General features: G+C 36.5%; 1 long non-coding RNA gene across 1 annotated transcript; it reads left to right on the top strand.

Moving 5' to 3' along the window:
* The first annotated feature begins 2902 nt into the window (after window positions 1-2902).
* LOC131145966 (uncharacterized) lies at window positions 2903-4683 on the top strand. The gene is made up of 4 exons (XR_009134198.1): window positions 2903-3085; window positions 3178-3223; window positions 3322-3384; window positions 4474-4683. It is a non-coding gene; the product is annotated as an uncharacterized LOC131145966 (long non-coding RNA).
* Window positions 4684-5766: the final 1083 nt, after the last annotated feature.

Here is a 5766-nt window from a genome sequence, read left to right as displayed (position 1 = left end):
TCTAATCTCATTTGAACCTCCTTTTTTATTTCAAATTTTCAGATTATATTGTTAAAAATTTAAATGATTATGCGGAGTATATACAAATACTATTAAAGACATAAACTATAATGACATTATTAATTAAAAAAAACTAACCTTCCTCTAGATGCAGCAACGAACCAAAATACTCGGAACGCGGCGTGTGATATCAAACCAACAGAAAACATAAACAATTATCTCATGTAAATCTAAATGAAATATTCACGTTATTTTTCAAAATATTAAATAACATACCTCATCTTCGGCTCTTAAATAGTCTCGCCTCGCCTTCGCCCGAGCCCGAACGGTCACTTGCACCTCCAACGGTCACCTGCAGCACGCAACGGTCGTCTGCAATCGAAGGAAGGTCTGCAACAGGTCTTCGAGTTCTCCTCTGCCTGAATGTGTCCTGAGAAGGCTCAAGGAGGATTTTAGCGCGCAAAACAAATCTCGCAGGTTGGACCTGCGAGATTCACCACGTGTCAAGTTGCACGTCATTTACCAGCCACGCGTCGCCTCCCCGTATGTTGCCTTCTTAAATCTCGCAGGTTGGACCTGCGAGATTCACCACGCGTCTCCTCCCCATACGTTGCCTTCTTAAATCTCGCAGGTTGGACCTGCGAGATTCACCACGTGTCGCCTCACCGTTCACTCTCTTCTGAAATCTCGCAGGTTGGACCTGCGAGATTTCATCACCCGTCGCCACGCGTCACGTTACCCCTGCTTCGTTCTTTGCCATGCGTCGATGGCAGAGTGGCCACCAGTTTAAATCTCGCAGCATGAAGCTGCGAGATTACGTGAGCATTATTTTAGGAAAAAATTCCCTGTTCAGAGTATTATTTTATATTTTATTTACTTTTAATTATAAAACGGGAAAAAACTCTTGAAAAGTGCCAAAAAAAAAAATTGTAATGACTTTATTATTTTTTTGAAAAATTTATGAATATTTTTATTTCAATTATATTTTAAATTCCTATGATAATTTTATCTTCATTTTAATTAAAAAAGTAATTATTTAATCTAAAAAATTAATTATGAATATGAAAAATATTTTGACAACATGTTGTCAAGATGACTGAAAATTATTAAATTTAATTTCAAATTTTTTAAAAATAATTAAAAATATAAATGAAAATTGATAATATAAATAAACATATTTTTTTAATTTATCTTTTAGTATGTAGAAATAAAAATCGAAAATAAAAAACCATAATAATAATATAAAATGATAGACGATAGTTAGGGTAGCCTTATGTCCCGAACCCGAATTCGAACCTGTATTTGGATTACAATTTGGTAAGACGTTTTGGAAAACGGGTGGTGTTTTTGCCGCAAAAAATGAGCCAGGATTCTCGTAGCTGTTCTTCCTCGTCTGTCGCCATAGTCGCCTACCCCATCTGCCTCATCCGTGTTATTCAGGAATCCTATTTGGATCGTTGTTTCTGTACTCTCTCTCTCTCTCTCTCTCTCTCTCTCTCTCTCTCTCTCTCTCTGTATGTGTATATCTATGCATAAATTTTGGCAACTCTATCTTGAATTGGGTATTTTTTAGGCTAAATTCTTTATTCACTACAAAAAAACTGGTTTTTAGTGACGAAATTATTAGTGAAGGGTTCAAATTCATCACTAATAGTACGGTATTAGTGACGAATTTGAATCCGTCACTTATAGTTTCATTACTAAAATCGAAAAATATCGCACAAAAATATTTTTCGCGCAAAAATTATTCTGGGAAAATATTAGCGACGATTTTTGTGGTATTAGTGACGAATTAAATTCGTCACTAAAAGATAATCATTAGTGACGAATAAATAACCGTCATTACTATAATTTAAAAAAAAAAAAGTAAAATTTTTTAGTTCAGAGTATTAGTGACGAATTTATATATTCGTCACTATTGCCCCATTATTAGTGACGGATTTGGGAACCGTCACTAATAATTCCTTTTTAAAAAAAAATAAAAATTTTTAGTTCAGAAAATTAGTGATGAATTTAGAAATTGGTCAATATTGTCCCAATTAGTGACGGATTTCGGAACCGTCACTAATAATTCCCTTTTTTTTTTAAAAATAAACATTTTTAGTTCAGAGTATTAGTAACGAATATCGAAATTCGTCACTATTGACCCATTATTAGAGACGGATTTGGAAATCGTCGCTAATAATTTCCCTTTTAAAAAAAATTTAAAATTTTTAGTTCAAAGTAGAAATTCGTCACTATTGACCCCTTATTGGTGACGTATTTTGGAATTGTCACTAATAATTCCCTTTTAAAAAAATGAAACATTTTTTGTTCAGAGTATTAGTGACGAATATAAAAATTCGTCACTATTGCCCCATTATTAGTGACGGATTTGGGAACCGTCATTAATAATTCCTTTTTTAAAAAAATTAAAAAATTTTAGTTCAGAGTATTAGTGACGAATTTAGAAATTCGTCACTATTGACCCCTTATTAGTGACGGATTTGGGAACCGTCGCTAATACTTTCCTTTTTTAAAAAAAGAAAAAAAAATTATCTGAAACTATTAGTGATGTAGTATCTGGAAAAAAAAAATAATAATAAAATTTAATTTAAAAAAATATATATGTATATATAATAATAATAAAATAATAAAATAAAATTAATTAATTAAATTAAATAGTAAAATGAATAGTATGATAAGGAAAATATATATATATATATGTGTGTGTGTGTGTGTGTGTGTGTCTATATATATATATATATATATATATATATATATATATATATATAAGTAAGTTATTAGGATATGTATTTAACATAAAGGTTAAAGGTGTATATATATATATATATAAAGTGGAAAGCTTCTTCAAGAAGCTAAATTGGATATTTGTGGAAGTGCTCTCTCTCTCTCTCTCTCTCTCTCTCTCTCTCTCTCTCTCTCTCTCTCTCTCTCTCCTACGACTCTCTCTTTTCGATTCCGGGCTAGTTTTACGCCGGATCGACAAACCGAAACTACTACGACGCTCCTGGCGAAGTTCTCTACAAGTCTGCCGGAACGGATCGTCAGGAAAAACAAAGTTGGATTTCATCCCAAATCCAAGGTAAGGCTTTATATTCAATATTTGGATTTTTGACAGTTGAAGAAAGTAATATACGCGTAAAAATACTGAACTTTAATACTGGAAATTTTCAGTTCCAAGGTATTGATTGGGAACGTTGGGAATCATCCCTAAGTTGAGGTAAGATTTTTTAAGTCGAATTTGACTTAGTGGTAGTTATAGAAAATATTGTACGTATGAAAATACTAAACTTTAATTCTGCGAGTTTTCATTTTCAGGGTATTGAGTTGAGAACCTTGTGGGTACGGGAAAGATTTTCTTAGGAGCTTTTCAGGAATCAGGTAAGGGGATAAACTAAGCTAGTTTTGTTTTGAGAAAATGTATGTATATATATATAGCATCTGGTTTCAAGAAAAATAAATATATTTATATATATGATTTATATTTGGAAAATACTGTTTAAATGATGATATGTTGAATAAGTAGAAAATTTGTTTAGTGTGGCATGAGTATAAAAATGTTGTGAAATACTGTTTTTTTTTTTTGGAATGGGGACGATATGGATTTCTATGATGGAAAACCGGCGTACGGGCCGAGATATTTTTATATGTATATGTGATTTGCCGGCGTATGGGCCGTGCTATGTGGATGAGATTTGTTGGCGTATGGGCCGTGCTATGTGATTTGCCAGCGTACGGGCTGTGCTATGTGATTTGCCGGCGTACGGGCCGTGCTATGTGGTTTGCCAGCGTACGGGCTGTGCTATGTGATTTGCCGGCGTACGGGCCGTGCTATGTTAAAATGTGTAATACCGGTGTACGGGCCGATGATTTTCATGATACACGTATATATGTGAAATGATATGATTGATGTGAAAATAAATGATATGAGATATTTATGTATCACGGTTTTAGTATATGTATATGATATCAGAACCTGGTTGGCTTGGTCTAGGCTAGCACTTGCACGGTACCGTTGCTATGTGTCCATGGTTCTCGTGATCATGATATCTGTGTTAACGCCGCTGTACGGAGTGGTGTGAGATTGGATGGTCGATGTGGTTATTTTCAAGAAGTATGCTGTTATCGCCCCTGGTGTACGGACTAGTTTGGGTAGACCCATCGGACGTACAGACTACTGTTTGACTTGGCAGTGGTCGGCCAACCATTGTCAGGTCCCGCCTTCGGGCCACACAACCCAGTCATGTGGGGGTAATACATGACAACAGCCAGCTAACCTACCAGGATTGTTTTATATTATTATTAGTGTATGAGATGAGACATGTATGTTTTCCCAGATTTGATAAACAGTATTGAATATGTTATGTATGGTATATGTAGAACACATAATACTCATGTTGCCACACACTGGTATTAGTTTATTTCCCTTACTGAGAGGTGTCTCACCCCTAAATCTTATATATTTTTCAGGAGCCCCTGATAGGAGAGCGGGAAAATCCCCGCTGATCTAGATCAGTTGTTTGCCCTCTTTGGAAGGGTAAGTTTTTGGTAGGGACAGTTAGGTTTTGTGGGGATTGTCCCTAGATTTCATTTTTGAGATGTATATACTGTGAGATAGTAATTGTAGTGACTCTGGTATGTGTTATGCACTTTATGATGAGATGTATATGACTTTATACTTTCTGCTGCGTAGACTTCTGCTGTATGTTTTGTTATATCCCTGGTGCACACGGGCCCAGGTGGATTGTGACCTGCTGAGCTGGGATGTATGATGTGATGATAATTTATTTATATAAAAAAAAAATATATGTGAAAAAGGAGCAGGTCGTTACAAGTGATGAATTTAGAAATTGATCACTATTGACCTCTTATTAGTGACGGATTTGGGAACCGTTGCTAATACTTCTCTTTTTAAAAAAAAAGAAAAAAAATTATCTGAAACTATTAATGACGAATTCAAAAATTTGTTACTATTGCTTTTTATTAGTGACAGATTTGGGAGCTGTCACTAATAATTCCCCTTTTAAAAACAATTAAAATTTTTTAATTTTAATAAGAGCTACCCTCTCCTTCGTTCCCTCCCTTAACCCATAGTAAAAATGGCGTTGAAGGCCGACCTCCCAATTCCACCAATCTCCTCCCCTAGATCTCTACTCATGTCCATACTCACCAATTCCTCTTCCTCTTCATCGCCATCCTCCACCTCTAGCTCCAAGAAGGTCGCCGATCGCATCGTGAAGCTATTTGCGATTGACCTCGATGGGCAAAAGCGGGAGGTGTTAGGGCTGGTAGGGCACACCCTTCTGCGAGCTCTGTCCAACCACGACCTCATTGACCTTGCTTCACACCGCCTGGAGAACATTGGCGCCTGCTCCACCGAGTGCGAGGTCAGCATTGCCCAGGAGTGGCTCGAAAAGCTCCCTCCTATGACAAGCAGTACGTGCTCAAGAGGAATTCCAGGTCTAGGGTTCTCAACAAGCATTCCAGGCTCAGTTGTCAGGTCGTCCTCAACTGTGACCTCCAAGGTATGGTCATCGTGGTCCCCGAACCCAAACCTTAGGATATTGCCTAAACTCAAATCGACAAATTAGGGTAGTACCGCTTAGGAAATGCTTGTAAGCCAGAATTTCTTTCTATTTGTTCTTCCATTTTTGTGGCAGGGGGGTAGGGGGGGGAAGGAAGCGAGCGCTTCTTTGCGGCATGAGTTACGAGCACAAAGCGAAGTATAAGCTCCAGGGACCTATTCATGATGTCAGAAACATA

The sequence above is a fragment of the Malania oleifera genome, chromosome 13 (assembly GCF_029873635.1).
Source record: "Malania oleifera isolate guangnan ecotype guangnan chromosome 13, ASM2987363v1, whole genome shotgun sequence".
NCBI lineage: Eukaryota > Viridiplantae > Streptophyta > Magnoliopsida > Santalales > Ximeniaceae > Malania > Malania oleifera.
The sequence above is the reverse complement of the archived record's forward strand: the minus strand, read 5'-3'. Positions and strand labels throughout refer to the sequence as shown.